The 18,594-nt window shown below is 36.5% G+C and overlaps 1 long non-coding RNA gene across 2 annotated transcripts; it reads right to left on the bottom strand.

Moving 5' to 3' along the window:
• Nucleotides 1-2,163: 2,163 nt before the first annotated feature.
• LOC120068795 (uncharacterized) lies at nucleotides 2,164-4,573 on the bottom strand. Of its 2 annotated transcripts, XR_016531782.1 has the most exons (3): nucleotides 4,038-4,573; nucleotides 3,874-3,952; nucleotides 3,449-3,737 (listed from the first exon to the last, which is right to left on the bottom strand). It is a non-coding gene; the product is annotated as an uncharacterized LOC120068795 (long non-coding RNA). The 2 variants fall into 2 exon arrangements; XR_016531781.1 differs by lacking the exons at nucleotides 3,449-3,737; nucleotides 3,874-3,952 and adding an exon at nucleotides 2,164-2,369 and having other exon boundaries at nucleotides 4,038-4,493.
• Nucleotides 4,574-18,594: the final 14,021 nt, after the last annotated feature.

The raw sequence follows: 18,594 nt of genomic DNA on the forward strand, positions 1-18,594 counted from the left end.
TGTACCCTAAACACACCAGATGCACGATTTTTATGGGAAATCTATATCTAGTAAAGACACATGGGTTGGGTTCGATTGAGGAATTTTCTAGACTAACTCGAAAATTTGGGTTGGTCGGGTTAGCTATCCGAATGACCTGAATTGGGTCTCCAACCCAATCCAACTCAAACCTTAAAATCTAATATATCTATTATAAACTTCAAACAAGCATCATAAAGATGTGCGCGCCAACTTGAAAAAAAAAACATAAAAAATCCCACCCAACCCAACCAAAAATTAAAACTAACACCACCCAACCCTTACAATTTGGATTGTGTAGTCCAAGTATTGGGATTGTCGGGTTATTTGAACACCCCTAATATCTAGATTATCTCTTTTTTTTTTCACTTCATTTGAAAAAAATAAGGTATGAGGTAAGAGATATTACTATTATTTTTAATTATTTTAAAAATTTAATATTATTCTAGGTGTATTTGAAAAACGAAAATTTTCACAGATAGAAAAAATGTCAAACTATTTACAAAAATAGAAAAAAAAAATTAATAGACTTCTATCAGCATCTACCAGTGATAGGATAGAAAAAATGTCAAGTGTGTGTGTAACAAAATATCAATTCCATGATATATATAGAAAAGTATTTAAAAACAAAATATATAGAAACAACTCACTTACTATAAATTTGGGGTAGTAACAATTAAAATCTTGAACTTTTACAAGTATATCAATTTACACCATTTTCATAATCTGTTTGAAAAATATCGTGTGAGACTACTATTGCAATTAAACTTTGAAAATATCATTAGCGAATCAATTTAGACCATCTATTAAGTTCACCAAATTTTAAAATCACTCATGCATCAATTCCATGTGTGTGTATACTTTCTTCAAATGTTTAATAACAAAATAGACAACTAGATTGAGAGATGCATGGACGATTTTCAAATGAAAACATCAATGCAAGTCTAACTGATTAGTTTATGAAATTTTAAGAGTTTAATGTTGGAAAATATTTTCCACTTTTACTACAGGAATAAATAGAAAAATAACAGAGAAATTAAATGCAATAAATTGGAAACACAAGAAAAAAATCCACTATGTGAAAAATTGTTACAATTGAAGGAACTCTTACCAAAGAGAACCCATGAGCGGAAGCAAGATCGATCTAAATTCATTGTGATAGAATTACAAGCATTCACAAATATACAAACCAGTTATGCATCTTCTAACAAATCATGACATGCTTTAGTAAATAAGTACAAAAGTAACGAGAGACATACCTTTAAAGAACTCTTCTTCTAAAGACCTCTCGCTCTCGTGAAGACTTGGACCAGCAACCTCTCGCTGCCTCCACGATCGTCTAGTCAATCGTCTGGTTAATCACGAACAAGTAACCTCTCAGACACCACCACTTAGTAACATTGGTATTCTCAGAGTGAGAATCCAGGAGGTGTGTGCTCTCTTGAATTTGGTAGATGGAAGGAGGAAACAACGATCGAACTATATGACCAAGCAAGTGGGAGAGTGAACTGTCTATCATATAGACTTTGTGCTTGATGGTTTAGTAAAACACAGCAAGTACGTGATCGTTTAGGAAAAACAGGTTTGATTGTTTACACGATCGTTTAGTGAATCTCGCTTGCCATACGATCGTTTAGTAAACCTTTACACAATCGTTTAGAGAAAGACGCGTGTATACGATCGTTTAGAAAAAAACACTTGACCTATCACGTAGTATCTCGTGAGCTAAACGATTAGAAGTGTACTTAATGAAGCAATTCATTACAAAATGAAAACATTTTTCATTTTATCCTTCAGTTATGAAAACTGAATATAACCTCCCACTTCACACATGGTTAAAGGAGAAACCGCCTACAATTATCGTATAATTGTTTTAATCATAAATAAATATAATGACTAACTTATCATATTATATTTATAACCTATAGTTTTAATATCACATAATATGTAACATTTAAATCATAGTCTTTTTTTCCTTTACTTGATATAAATCTTATTTATATCTATAATGACCCGACCCCCTAAGACTTAAGTTAAGCCGTTACTAAATACATGCATGCATGGAACTTAAAACGATGTCCTTTTATGGTAAAATACATGCTAAGTAAATAAAGTAAGTTCAAAAGTCTTCATTAAATTCAAATATTAAAACAAATAATAGGGTACCCATAAATCATAAATGATAATAATAAGTCTGAAAACAACTCTTAATAGTAAGTTTCAAACAACAAAACTGAAAGTTGAAAAAACATGGAAAGAAATTTAAACATCATGAGCGGAAGAATAAAACTGGTCCTAGTGGCTAAATCACGAATTTCGTTTGTCAATCGCCGGTGCATCTCTATCTTTATCTGAAACAACAACATGAGAAAGAATGAGTATAAAATACTCAGCAAGTAACCCCATTACTGGGATCAGGCTAGGAATTTATGTTCTCTAGATGCCTACCTCTAGTGGAACATATAAATTGCTATAGTCCTCCTGGGACACATACATACATGAAAAACTTATTTCTATCCTATTGTAGTTAAGTATGCCACTACCTCTAGTAAGTCTCGTAGGATCCACAACCTCTGGTGAATCCCGAAGGAAATGCAATCTCTGGTGAATCCCGAAGGAAACACAATCTCTTACGTACACATGGTTATGCATACACCTCTTTCGTATACACATAATCCACTTAATGTGTACTTCTTTCATACACATGGTTATATATACACCTCTTTCATATACACATAACCCACTGAATGTGTACCTCTTTCGTACACCTGGTTAAGTATACACTTCTTTCATATACACATAACCCACTGAGTGTGTACCTCTTTCGTACACCTGGTTATGTATATACCTCTTTCGTATACACATAACCCACTGAGTGTGTACCTCTTTCGTACACCTCAGATCCTCTCTATGAATGTAGGGATGCATACCTCTTTCGTACACATGGTTATGTATACACCTCTTTCATATACACATAACCCACTGAGCGTGCACCTCTTACGTACACCTCAGTATCCTCTAGGTATGTATCACTTTCATATGCACCAGCACTACTACATCTCTTTCATGTACTAGCGCCCTTGGACATGCTTCACTTTTATATAATCACATAGTCTGGAAAGGAAAAGAGATTGCATCTAACTTCATATTACATATAACATTCACATAATCATGAGTCCTCTAAAATCTCCTCATCAAGGTCATGTTAATTAACCTCAACGTACGTGTTTTAATCTAGTTTTAATGGATCAACTCTAGTACATCAATTTCATGCACTAACTCATGTAAACAATCCAACATTTGAAATTTCATCATACATCATATAGCTTACACACTTTCATAATAAATCACATAAATATGTACATCAACAAATGCTCCAACTTTCATCTAGCTTTAAGACATTCCAGTAGTATTGTCACTTAACTCATAATTTAGGGTCATGCTCAATCATACTTTTAATATGTCTCATAAAATTCTAAATCATGCTCATACATTAAAATGCTTCAGACATATTATCACATGCTCATATATCTTTTCTAAAGAGTCCATTAAATCTCAGAACAGTCAAAATTATCCTTGTAACTAGTCTTAAAATCATCAAAATAAATCATAAATTTATCGCCCAGTACAAAGGTGGTTCCAGTAATAAGATTAAGTAAATCCAAATTAGTTCAAGCAAGCTTATCCCCTCCTTGCCAAGCAAAGCCTTGAAGCGACACCTATAATAAATCAAATATTTAAATTAATCCCTTAAGTCCTTTCCAATTAACCAATTTACTCGTCCCCAGTTTTATCTTTACTGAAATTGTGGCTTGGTCCAAGGTTAATTTTCAAAACTCACAGAGACTTACCAACCTTAACAAATTTTCCACCGAAATTGGTCTTAAAACTTCAAACTTGGTGGGCCACCTCAAAATCAACCCAAATTTTGATTCTAGAATCCCAACATTATGGGTTAATCAAACCATACCAAAATCTTAGTTAACAATAAATCTCCGAAGTTAAAAAAAAACACTTACCCAACCAGTCTCAACACTTAAAAACCGACAAGACGGTGGCGAACGAAAGAGAAAGGTCAGGCGGTGCGTGGTCTCCAGCGGCAGTGCGACGAGCAGTGGCCGGAAGAAGCCTGTGTGGCTGGGCGGCTAGGAGCCGAATCTAATGCTGCACCACAGATCTAACGACTGGAAGACGATCGACGACTCTACGGACAGAGGAAAGGCGTGGATCCGGTCTTGATAACAGCGTTGCTCGACTGGGTTTGCTCGCGTGGGAAGACCGACTGGGTTGGCAGCGCGAAGAGGCGAACGACTGGCGCAGGTCTGCGTGTTCAACCTCAGATTTGAGCGGATCCAGACGGCAGCGATCAGGGGTGCTTGGAGTTGACGAACGTGCAGGGCGAGCGACGGCGAGGGTTTTTTTTTTTTTTTTTTTTTTTAGTTGTGGTGCGCACAAGTTGAAGAAGAGAGGGAGATAAAATAATAATTAAATAAAAAAACTAAAAACAATAAGAATAAAATAAAAAGAAAATTTTATTTTATTTTATCCTTATTTCATTATTTCCTTCCAAAACATAAATATATAAAAATAAACATATATTTCGAAAACCCTTTTTTTCCAATTTAAAATAATTTCTTGACATTAACTTAAAGTTAAATTAATGCGACATAAATCCAAATATTTCCTTTAAACAAACTGAATTTCGAAATTAACAAGATTTTCCTCAAATTTTACGAAATTATAGAATTTGAATTATGAAAAAGTCGAGGCGTTACAATATCATATTCCTCCAATTAATGTATCTCATATATCATATCAATTATATCACATATAATTGAACTAGTTTAATCATATCATATATAATCAAACACCCTCTTGTCAATTTGAACACTTCAAACTGATCCAAAAACTAATTCTTTGATTCTCAACTTAAATCCATTGAACTACAAGGAGACTTTATGGACCTATAGCTTGAAGCTCCAACGGTATGTGAATAGCTGTCTAAACTCTTTAGTCACGAGATTCACCATCCGTTAACTGTCAGGCACTCTACTAAAGACCGACAACTACACTCTTCTCACCATAGATATATTTGTGTCCATCGGATATAACCAGTCAATAGTACGATAACCCTTCACAGATGCTCGTAAGTACAATTGGTTCAATTTACCGTTTTGCCCCTGTAGTTACATCATAGTCCTACTATGAGTGGACACCTCTCGAGCCATGAGAAGGTGTGTAGTGCCATATCGTTCAAGCCCCATCAATGTATCTACTTACCCCTACTTCAAGGAAAAAGTGAATTTCATCTGTGTAGCTAATCAAAGGACCGTCCTCATAGGCAGGAGTTCCCAACTCACTCGGGATTAAGGTCATGTTACCTGTCATGAACGGCGTTATATAACGAGACTAAACACTTCGTGGTCCGGTCTCTTGTAACTATCTACAAAGCGGGCCGTATCCATAGTGTCACTAGGATCCTATATCAATATATTACAAACCATTTTGGTTATCACTTAAGGCATCACACAGAACATCAATATACTACAAACCATTTTGGTTATCACTTAAGGCATCACACAGAACAGTTCTTTTCTTGATCCAAATTACAAGAGTACTATCTTAAAACTTTTTACTACTCACACCTTTTTCCCACTATCCAACTAGAGAATACAAAAGGTATTGAATAAGAATTAGCCTACTAAGCTTAAAGTGTTTCTAATTGGGACGACTTGAAACTAGAGGCATAGAATCATTTTATAGGCTTGAAGTCCATCCTCATTCTTCAATTTAACCGATGTGGAACAAACTGTAATTTTAATATTTTGCCAAAACCCAATATTTAATTGATAAAATTATAAGTGTCACACAATATTTACTCAAATGAAACGTAATAGAAGATATATAAATTACTATGCATACGAAAGTTGAGAGTTTGAATTAATATAATTATTAGTTCAAATTTTTATTGCTATAATTTCAAAGTTCAGGTGTGTATATGAATATTTTTTCATATATAAATGTGTGTGAAAAAGTAAGCAAAATATAAAAATAAAATTTAATCAATATTAATATATATTATTAAAGTATTTATGATTGACGAGCTTTTACTAAAAGCACTTATTTTAGAAGCATGGCAAACAAACCCAAAATTCAAGACTAGATAACTTGAAATGGAGAATATTCTGAGTAAGAAAAAGATGAACATTTTTAAAACTTGGAATTAATTCTTTGCTTAGAAAAGATTAAATCGTTGACCATCGAATCCAATTCTTGATTTTCCGTGGAACCTATGTGTTATGACTATGAATTCACAATAATTTTCAAGCATTTTTAACCCGTTTAATTTTGAAAGATTATATATATATATATATATATATATATATATATGGATGGATAGGTGGAGTCCGATAGTTATTTTCCATTTTTACCTTCTATGTACCCTAAACACACTAGATGCACGATTTTTATGGGAAATATATATCTAGTAAAGACACATGGATTGGGTTGGATTGAGGAATTTTCTAGACTAACTCGAAAATTTGGGTTGGTCGGGTTAGCTATCTGAATGACCCGAATTGGATCTCCAACCCAATCCAACTCAAACCTTAAAATCTAATATATCTATTATAAACTTCAAACAAGCATCATAAAGATGTGCGCGCCAACTTGAAACCCAACTTGAAAAAAAAAACATAAAAAATTCAACCCAACCCAATCAAAAATTAAAACTAACCCAACCCGGATTGTGTAGTCCGAGTATTGGAATTGTCAGATTAATTGAATACCTCTAATATCTAGATTATCTCATTTTTTTTCCATTTCATTTTAAAAAAATAAGGTATGAGGTAAGAGATATTACTATTATTTTTAATTATTTTAAAAACTTAATATTATTCTAGGTGTATTTAAAAAACAAAAAATTTCATAGATAGAAAAAATGTCAAACTATTTACAAAAATAGAAAAAAAAAATTGATAAACATTAATAACTTCTATCAGCGTCTACCAATGGTAGACTTCAATCAGTTTCTATCATTGATAGACATTGATCATCCTTTACGAAAGAAGATTAAAATTTTGCTATTTTTCTATAAATAGTTTCTTTTATTTTCCTATTTTTGAAAATTCACTTTTGAAATGTGTGTGTGTGTGTTTGACCTTCCTCGTCATCTACAATTTCCTCCAAGTATTGTCGTAAATCAATGCTAATTTGTTCTGAATGTGACCAGTTTTTTGCAGATACAAGTACCTCAATTGTGGTTGGAGATAATAAGGTTCAATCACTCTCCCATTAGTGTTGAATGTGGACTCAAAAGCAACTGTGGATACCAGAACTGTTAAAAGATCTCGTGCAATTTTGCTAAGAATCTTATATCTAGAAGAATTCCTCTTCCACCAATCTAAGATATCAAAATTATCCTCATGTTTAACACAAGGCTCCAGTAAATATCAATTTATGAATCCACACTTGCGAATCATCTTCATCCAAATCTTCAAGATCAAAATAGAAAACCTCTTAAGCACTTGTAGTTCTAAATGGAGCGCTTTTAGTGGTACAAGAAGATTGACCCTTATTAGCAACTGATAATGACAAATTTTATTAATTTAACAATGCTCTTAAAATACCCTCTACCTTACTTCCTAAGGCTTTTGCCATATCAACATCAAATAACTGATTTAAGCAATACAAAAGAAATTTCATATTATAACGAAGGTCCAAAACGAAGGCAACATACAAGAATAAATTTATTCTATCTTTTTTTCCCCAATACTTATCAAACTTTTCTTGCATTTTCGTTGCCATTTCATGCAAAAACACATCATTAGGACCAGTTGCACTTGAATATTTTATGCAATTCTGAACAATACTAATCTCATGAAAGACTGTATTAGAAGTAACATACAAAGACCCTGAAAGCCTAATAGTTACTTCATAGAACACTGACAAGAATTTGGTAAATATTCTGTCAATTTCCCTATCCCTAGTGGTCGATTTTTCCTCCCCGTTCATGAAGACTGTATCGTAGTCTTCTAACCTCTCAAATGCCTTTTCAAATTTTACAATTGCCTCAAGCATCAAACAAGTAGAATTCCATCTAGTTGGAACATCAAGACACAACATATTTTTACCATCTATGTTCTCCTCTTCGATACACTTCTTAAATGTAGCAAGTCAAGCAGGAGAAGATCTAACAAACCTCACGGAATCTTGAATTCGAACCAATGAATCATTAACATCACGACATCTATCCTTGATTCACAAACATGATCCATATGGCCTTCTCATTTTTTTTTTTTTAATATGGATGTTTAAGCTCTGATGCTGTGTTTGTTTACTTGTATAGAGTTACACTCTAGAAGGATAAGTTTAGGTTTATTATGGTTTCATCCTCGCTTCGTGTGTTTCTACACTATGTATAGAGAGGCAAAATTCAATTCAAAAGGCGTAAGTATATTTGGTTATGTTTCTTCTAGTAAAAGGTGGGTATGGAGGATTTTAGGTTTCTTTTTAATACAAGATGGTGAGGGGAATGAGGGGGTATGGCGAGAAATTGAAAGGAAAAAATGGAGAGTGGTATGCTATGGATTTACACACTAAATATTTGTGTTGTCGACTTCGAATTTCAATTTCGGAGAAACTGTTAGTATAATTACTTTATAACTATACTGAATAGATAAACCTTAGGATCATTCATGTTAAATTGTCAAGAATAAATAATATACCAGATTCCATTGAGAAACTGATGATACCTTCAAGATGATGATAAATGACTACAACCTTCTTCAATCAAAACTCCGAATGTCCTTGGTGAGTTTTCTCTCTAAATGGGATTCAAGAAAGATTGGGTGTTTATTGTTTTGGTATGTTGGGGACCATAGCCCTAAGCTCTTTTATATACTAGTTAAATTAGGGTTCCCATTAAACCCTAACTAAATAGGGATGGACTTCTACCCATTAAGTCCATACTCAATTAGGAATTTAAGGCCTTAATTAATTAGATCACATAGTAGGGCCCAATCTACTAAAATAACCTAGTGTGATAAAATATTAATCTACATAAATAGCCAATACTTTAATTATACGTATTATTATTTAAATACATCTAACAATCTCCCGCTTGGACTATATTTGTAGTAATGTAATTAAATCGCATAAACCTTAAGCGCACATAAACATTTTATGTTAATAATAGACTTCCTCCTTAGTTCAATTTGGTCCATCTCCTGTATTAGCACAGAATCAAGGCGATTTTCATCACTACCCTTGTATCTAAACCTTTCTTGCTCACCAATTCCAATACATTCGATGACATAGATCAAGTATGGATGGATAACATAGAAACTACATACAAAGTGATCTAGATCATGCCTATTTCCAACTGGTCCAAATTTTTTAGTGAGATCATTTCTAAAAACATTATACCAAACCGCATACATGATAAAAAAATTTAGATAATAGAACATAAATCATTGACTTTATTCTATATAGAAAATAAAAAAGAAATAAGGTCAAAGAACATCCTCAATAACAAACTCCCATTAGACCATAGAATCATAAAAGTGATAAACACTCATGTGAGTAACATGCTCATGTAAAACTTTAATGGTAAACCTTTAGTCAATGGATCTGCTACCATATAGTTTATTCCTATGTGTTTTATCAAAATTTGACCATTCTAAATTCTTTCTTTAACAACCAAAACCTTCACTTCTACATGCTTTGACTTCGTATTACTTCTGTTATTGTTGGAATACATCACTGCTGACTTATTGTCACAAAATAATTTTTGTGGTCTTTCTATGACAAATACTATCTATAGCCCAGTAAAAAATTTTGCAACCATATTCCATGATTGGATGCCTCATAACATGCTATAAACTCCGCAACAATGGTAGAAGAAGCTATAAGTGTTTGTTTAACACTTTTCCAAAATACAGCTCCTCCAGCCAACATGAAGATATAGTCTGAAGTGGATCGCAAAGTGTCTTGACATCCAGCATAATCAAAATCAGAATACCCAATGATCTCCATGTAGGGATGAAAGCCCTAACACAACAGAAGAAAACACAAGACCATTACTCGAAATCAATTTAGGAATTATGAAATACCTATATATTGGGAAAAGTTACAAAATTACAGAGACAAAAAAAACACAACCTACTGTAAAATAAATCCTCAATTAAGCATGTAAACCCTAAACCCTAATTTTCCTACTTGCGTATGTTTACTACTAAGACCAGTATGGTGAGTAGGTTAATGTGAGAATTAATGTCTAATTGTAGGGAAGTGGGTGAAGAGTTGGAAGAAATGTTTAAGTTTGAAAGCTTGACTCTCAAGTGAAGCTAGAAATTGGTTAGGTGTTGTTAGTGTGTAGCCATGAGTTGGCCTTGTGATAGGCGTTGAAAGTGAGCCATAGGTGTTGGCCTTACTTTTGAGGTTAGTTGGGCTCTTAACGAAGACAAGTGTGGCTGAGTGAGGAGAAGCCATGCATTGGAATGTGCACGCTAAGAGGGGCCATATTGAGCGTAAGCAGCCCTATGCGTAGACAAGGCATGCGATAACCAAGTCCACATGATTGGAAAATACAAAATGGAAAATTGGATTTTTTCATTAACACCTTCAAGTAGCTCACTCAAAATCCATTTGATTTTGAATCAATCTTCTAAAGCATGAGCTGCACCTCATGCAGCCTTCTTCTTTGCATGATTTTCCTGCAATAAATAGAGAAGATTGAAGTAGAAATCGAACATGCAAAAGCTGATGAACTTGCTGAAGTTTTATTAAAAACTTGTAAGGTTGAGGAAGTGTTCTTCAAGTTGCATCAGTGAGATTCTTCTCAAAATTCCCTTCATTCAAGCTTATTTTGAGTTCTACAACTCAATCTAAGGCTCCAAGAGAATAGTAGGGAAGACCTTAAGGTGGTTCACAAGAAGATTTGGAGAAGATTTGCAGCATAATTCGAGTTTCAAGAGGTTCTACAAATGTATTACTTGAAACACTCTTATTATTGTATGAGCATGCTTTATTTATAGCCAAAATTAATGAATTGGAATGCTTATTGATCCTTGTTGCTTTCGTTGCATGTTGATATACTCTTACAATTTCTTGATATGTCCTGTTTATGTTTATGTTTAATAATTTTTTATTCATTATATTAGAGAACTGAATTTGAGCAACTCTAAAAATTTGGGCATATGTATAATCTTCGTGATTTTTTAGGTTTCTTTTGGTATTTATTACTATTATAATTATTATATTTCTGCAGTTTGATGATTGTTTCTTTATCTCTTTTGCCAATATTTACTTAGAGCAAGTTCTTGTTTTTTGGATTACTTTTTCCTATCACTTAAAGGTATCAAAACATAAGACTTTTTGTTCAATTTAGAAATGGATTTTGGCCGGGAAGTCTTTTGATCTTTTAAAGTTTAATTGCTTTCATGGTTGATCTATATATCCTATTGTATATGTCTCTAGGTTCTTGATTTTGTTTTGTTTCTTTATTTCCATTTCCTTTCAGAGTTTGTATCTTTGATTACTTTTTATTATATCAATTTGTCTTGGTTATTAGATCATTGTGTTAACAACAATATTATATCAACAATTAAAGAATACAAAAGAACATGAAAGAATAGAGAAAAGAAGATCGACATACAGGTTTACGTGGGCTAATTCCTCTGATGTCAGCGAGCGTCCAACCAATTGCTCGCACATGTTTCTTGAGAATGCTCATCAACGCATTCTCTTGATCTTCGTTGAGCGCAGAGGCAATTATCACGGGCAGCTTCTCATTCTGCCCCAGAAATGCATACTTCAAATGTGTTGGTAGGGTCTTCAGTTCAAGTGTTAATGGTTCCACGAGGGAAAGTTGCGTTGTTTTTCTTTCTTCTTTTGGCTATTCTTCTTGCGTTGCGATCATTCCTTTTTCTTTGTTTGTTTTTGCTACAATCGCATTGCAGGCAGCTACGGATGGTTGACATTCTCTTCTTCACACTCTTCATAAGACTTTTCTTCTTCAATCAAATTCAGGTCATCGTCAGAATCTTGTAGGTCTTCCTCATTCGGGAATTTCATGGCAAGAATTATGTTAAATTTGAGCTTTTGTCCGTTTATGCTCAAAGTGATTTCTCCCTTGGGTAAATCAATTTGAGCACGACCCGTTGATAGGAAAGGTCGCCCCAAAATGATGGACACATCTTTGTCGGCCTCATAGTCTAGAATGATGAAATCAACTGGCAAAATAAATTTATCAATCGTGATCAACACATCCTTCACCTTACCTTCTGGATGAATCAGAGATCTGTCAGCCAATTGGAGAGTCACTGAGTGGGCACAAGTTGCCCCACATTTAATTGTCTAAAAATAGACGACGACATCAAATTTATGATGGCCCTCAAATCACACAAGGCTTGCCCAATATAGAGTCCTCCTATGGAGCAAAGAATAGTGAAGCTCCCAGGATCGTTCATCTTCGGTGGAATAATGGATTTGGAAATTCGTGTTAATGCTACCATGGTAAATTTTCCAGTGCCTCTCTTCTTAGTTACCATGTCCTTCAGAAACTTGGCATATGCAGACATTTCCTTAATCGCTTCACTGAAAGGAATGTTAACATGTAATTACTTTAACATAGATAAGAAGCATTGGTACTGTACCTCTTCGTTTTTCATCTTTCTTAGCCTCTGAGGGAAATCTGGTAACTGGACTTTCACGACTCCCGTTTCATGACTTTGAGGTCGACACAACCTCAGGTTCTACTGCTTTATTTTCTCTTTCCTCTTCTTACGTTACCGCAATCTCAGGCTCAGTTGCGATGAAAGTTGTTCTACTCTGATCCTTCTTTTCTCCCTCCACAATCTTTCCACTGCACAATGTCACAACCTGACATTAAACCTTACCTGATCCCCCTAGGTTGCGTGGAAGCTCGGTTAAACTTGACAATGCCCTTTGCGATCAACTCTTCAGCTGATTCGCAATCTGGCCCATTTGCAATTCGAGGTTGCAAATGGACGTAGCCTAACTTTGAAGCACTGTCTCGTTTCTCTCTATATATAGCTTTAATAAGCTCTCTAGAGAAGAAGATTTTGTTGGTTGTTGTGAGCTACTTGCTTGGTTGCTCTGTTGACCGCTGTTGCATTGAAAGAATCCTGGTGGCCCTTCTTTTTACACCACAGATTGAAAATTTTGTTGTTGATTCTTCCAAGCAAAATTTGAATGGTTTCTCCACCTGGAGTTGTAAGTGTTTGAAAAGGGATTATTCTTTACAAAATATACAAACTATGGATTTTGCGGGCAATCTTCCATCGTATGCCCATCACCACAAGTCATACACCTTGTGGTGTTTTGACTTATTCCGTTAATTTACCCACCTTGCGGTGTTGAGCTGCTGATCGTCATTCCTTGAATCAAATTCATCATTGCGCTCTTTTGGTTTTGTAATGAAACAATGGCACCGTTATTTGCATCGGAATCTTTAAGTCTCAATATCTGGTCACTCTCCCTCCAGTCTTCATGGTTCTTGGAGATGCGGTCCAGAATATTCTTCGCCTCATCGTAAGTTTTGTCAAGCAAACCACCAGTGGCTGCCGTATTGGCAGCGGTCTGCGAAGCAGGATTCAAATCGTGATAGAAAATTTTCATTTGAAGGCAGTCTGGTAGCCCATTATGCGAACAATCTCAGACCAATCTTTTAAACCTCGCCCAAGCATCGCTGAACGATTCGTCCATATCTTGTTCAAAATTAGTAATAAGTTTTCTTCGTCTAGCGTTCTCGATAGGTGGAAAATACTTTTTCATGAATTTTTCCCCTACCTGCTCCCAAGAAGTAATCTCTTCTGGTTCGAGCAAATAAGCCCATTTCCTAACCTGATCACAGAGAGAAAATAGGAACAACGTTAGTCAAACTTCTTCAGCAAAGATGTTCGGGAACACAAAAGTATTGTAGATTTCAATAAAACTTCAGAGGTGGGCGTGCGGATCCTCGCCACGCCTTCTTCCGAATTGACCTGCAGTCTGGATCATCTGTAGCATCACCGGTTTCATCTCGAATCTACTTCTGTTAAGAGCAGGCCTCATGATTCCTAGAGAGAAATCATAGAGGTTTGGCGATGCATAGTCCCTAATGGGCCTATTGCAATCGTTTGCCAACAGAATTGAATTCGCGATGACATTATTATCATTTGGTGCTTCACCTCCAAGCTGCTTTGCCATCTCTTCTTTATCGGATTGTGGTTGCTGTTAGCGGTTTCGTAGTCTTCTTCAAAATGTTCTCTCAATCTTCGGGTTGTAGTTCACCAGATATTGAGAGTTCTGAAAAGAAATCACAAAAATTACTGTTAACAACTATTTTGCCGAAGTCTCCGGCAACGGCGCCAAAAACTTGATGTGTTATTTTATGGATGAAAATATGGATGATATGCGTTGATGGATTGTGTTGTGCACTCAAGTTTTCCCAACGGAGTTCAAGTGTAAATCCCCCTGAGTTTCCTGGTAAGTCCAGGGTCAAACACAAGGACTTGTGAAAATAGTTGCATTGGTGATTTTTATGAAGACTTGCAATAACCAGTTAAATAAATAAATCGTTGGTTTTGTTGTTTGCATTGATAAAAATAATGACGAATGCGGCGGAGTTTGAAAAGAGTTGGTAACGGGAAATACGATGAATATGCGGTGAACGGGTTGAGAAAAGTTTCGACTAATACTCCCTAGAATGCGTTCATGCTTTGCGATCATGCAACATGCATACAATAGTAAACCACCTCTCGGCGTGAATGCTACGGCTTCTAAGGCTAGAACGCATGCTAAGCCTACAGGATTTACACATAAACCTCTATCTCTATTTATTTGATGACAACATGACATTCACATAATTGTGCGACCACATACTATCATTCCCATTCTTAGGATGCATGCGATGCAAGCTGACAGACAGAGCTTATCTCTAAGTCCCTATCTCATGTTTATGCAAGCCTAATCTTGCTCTTTCGAGTCCAGATTCTAACCTAGCTCTCTCGAGACATTAGGTTCTTTCTTTAGATTCTCTCTCGAGTAACTCTAAAGGGTATTTTGCACAGCATAAAACAAGACAATCGCAAGTAATGAACTTCCTAACCTAGCTCTCTCGAGACATTGCGGGTGGTATGCGGTTGCCACTTTGTGGAGGATATTGTACTTGTGCAGCAGCTCCTTGACATTGTGATTGACAAAGTGTGATCCTTCATCACTTATGATGGCACGGGGAGTGCCAAAACGAGTGAAAATGTTTTTCTTTAGGAATTGGGAGACTACGCCGCATCATTTGCGGCGCATGTTGTTGCCTCTACCCACTTGGAGACATAGTCAACGGCTAATAAAATATAGTGCTTACCGTTCGAATGAGGGAATGGTCCCATGAAATCAATCCCCCATACGTCAAATAGTTCTAACTCCAAGATAGTGTTCATTGGCATTGCGTTCTTCCATGAAATGTTGTCTGTGCGTTGACACCAATCACATTTCATTGCGTAGTCGGCAGCATCCTTAAACAATGAAGGCCGAAAGAATCCACTTTGTAAAACTTTGGATGCAGTACGTTGCCCTCCAAAGTGCCCTCCATATGGCGAATCGTGGCACTGTGACAATATGCGTTGTTGAGCAGCATCTGGTATGCATAATCGAATGATTTGGTTTGCAACCTCTTTTATACAGATTCGACTCATCCCAATAATAGTGTCTGCATACATTCTTGAGCTTCTTCTGTTGATGGTAGGTGTAATCTTCAGGGAATTGTTCACAAACCAAATAATTAACGATTTCTGCATACCAGGGCAATTCTTCTATGTGGAACAGTTGCTCATCCGGAAACACAGCACTCATCTCAGATCCATTGCGGTCAACCTCGGGATTTTCTAATCTGGACAAGTGATCTGCAACTTGATTCTCTGTCCCCTTCCGATCAATTATCTCGATATCAAATTCTTGAAGGAGGAGAACCCATCTGATCAACCTCGGCTTTGCATCCTTCTTTTTCATTAAATATTTGATTGCGAGTGATCAGTGTGAATGAGTATCTTTGTTCCCAACAGAAATGCCCTGAATTTCTCCAACGTAAAAATCACAGCTAAGAGTTCTTTTTCAGTGGTGGTATAATTTATTTGAGCAGGGTTTAGAGTTTTACTCGCATATGCGATTGGGTGCAAAATAGTTTTCTTCTTTTGTGCTAATGCAGCCCCCATCGCATACCCGCTTGCATCGCATATGATTTCAAATGGCGTTGTCCAATCCGGCGCAATTAGTACGAGCGCGGTAATTAGCGCATTTTTTAAAACTCTGAATGCATTAAGGCAATTGTTGTTAAACTTAAATTTCCTGCCCGCCTCTAATAACGCACTCAGTGGTCGTGCAATCTTAGAAAAGTCTTTGACGAATCGTCTGTAAAATCTAGTGTGACCCAAGAAGCTTCGCAGAGCCTTCATGCTGGTTAGTGGTGGAAGTTTTTCTATTGCTTCGATCTTTTCTTTGTCCACCTCTAACCCTTCCGGGGAAACTTTGTGTCCCAACACTATACCCTCTTTCACCATGAAGTAACATTTTTCCTAGTTGAGCACTAGATTCGTCTCTTCACATCTCTTCAGAATTTTCTCCAAATTGGCCAGGCAGACTTCATAAGTGTTCCCATAAACGGAGAAGTCATCCATAAATATTTCCACTGAGTTCTCGAGAAAATCTGAAAAGATTACCATCATGCTCCTCTGGAATATGCTCGGCGCATTGCAGAGGCCAAACGGCATGCGGCGAAAAGCGAATGTCCCATATGGGCAGGTGAATGTAGTCTTGTCTTGATCTTTAGAAGCTATCATGATTTGATTGTACTTGGCATATCCATCCAAGAAGTAATAAAAATCATTCCCTGCTAATCTGTCTAGCATCTGATCGATGAATGGCAGAGGGAAGTGATCTTTCTTTGTGGCCACATTCAATTTGCGGTAGTCCATACATATGCGCCATCTAGTGATGGTTCTTTGCGGTATTAATTCATTGTTCTCATTTGGGACTACTGTCATTCTGCCCTTCTTCGGCACACATTGCACGGGGCTGACCCACATGCTATCTGCAATGGGATAGATAATGCCTGCATCCAGCCATTTGATAATCTCCTTCTTGACGACCTTCTAAATGCAAGGTTAAGTCTGTGTTGATTTTTAATAGTTGTTTTGTGGACGTCCTCAAGACGAATGTGGTACATGCAGTACGCGGGGCTAATTCCTCTTATGTCAGCGAGCGTCCAGCCAATTGCTCGCACATGTTTCTTGAGAATGCTCATCAACGCATTCTCTTGATCTTCGTTGAGCGTAGAGGCAATTATCACTGGCAGCTTCTCATTCTGCCCCAAAAATGTGTACTTCAAATGTGTTGGTAGGGTCTTCAGTTCAAGTGTTGGTGGTTTCACGAGGGAAGGTTACGTTGTTTTTCTTTCTTCTTTTGGCTCTTCTTCTTGCGTTGCGATCATTCTTTCTTCTTTGTTTGTTTTTGCTACGATCACATTGCAGGTAGCTACGGATGCGTTAGCATCCTCTTCTTCACACTCTTCATTAGACTTTTCTTCTTCAATCAAATTCAAGTCATCATCAGAATCTTGTAGGTCTTCCTCATCCGGGAATTTCATGGCACGAATTATGTTAAATTTGAGCTTCTGTCCGTTTATCTTCAAAGTGATTTCTCCCTTCTGCACATTAATTTGAGCATGACCCTTTGATAGGAAAGGACTCCCCAAAATGATAGCCAAATCTTTGTCGGCCTCATAGTCTAGAATGATGAAGTCAGTTGGAAAAATAAATTTATCAATCGTGATCAGCACAGCACATCCTTCACCTTACCTTCTAGATGAACCAAAGATATGTCAGCCAATTGGAGAGTCACTGATGTGGGCACGAGTTGCCCCACATTTAATTGTCTAAAAATGGACAGCGACATCAAATTTATGTTGGCCCCCAAGTCACACAAGGCTTGCCCAATATAGAGTCCTCTTATGGAGCAAGGAATAGTGAAGCTCCAAGGATCGCTCATCTTCGGTGGAATAATGGATTTGGAACTTCGTGTTAATGCTACAGTGGTAAATTTTCCAGTGCCTCTCTTCTTAGTTACCATGTCCTTCAGAAACTTGGCATAGGCAGGCATTTCCTTAATCGCTTCATCGAAAGGAATGTTAACATGTAATTGCTTTAACATAGATAAGAAGCATTGGTACTGTACCTCTTCGTTTTTCATCTTTCTTAACCTCTGAGGGAAATGTGGTAACTGGACTTTCACGGTTCACGTTTTATTTGACTTTGAGGTCGACGCAACCTCAGGTTCTACTACTTTATTTTCTCTTTCCTCTTCCTACGTTACCGCAATCTCAAGCTCAGTTGCGATGGAAGTTGTTCTACTCTGATCCTTCTTTTCTCCCTCCACAATCTTTCCACTGCGCAATGTCACAACCTGACATTGCTCCTTACCTGATCCCCCTGGGTTGCGTGGAAGCTCGGGTGAACTTGACAACGCCCCTTGCGGTCGACTCTTCAGCTCATTCGCAATCTGGCCCATATGCAATTCGAG

This window comes from Benincasa hispida, chromosome 9 (genome assembly GCF_027475165.1).
Source record: "Benincasa hispida cultivar pf3 chromosome 9, pf3_genome.v1.1, whole genome shotgun sequence".
Taxonomy (NCBI): domain Eukaryota; kingdom Viridiplantae; phylum Streptophyta; class Magnoliopsida; order Cucurbitales; family Cucurbitaceae; genus Benincasa; species Benincasa hispida.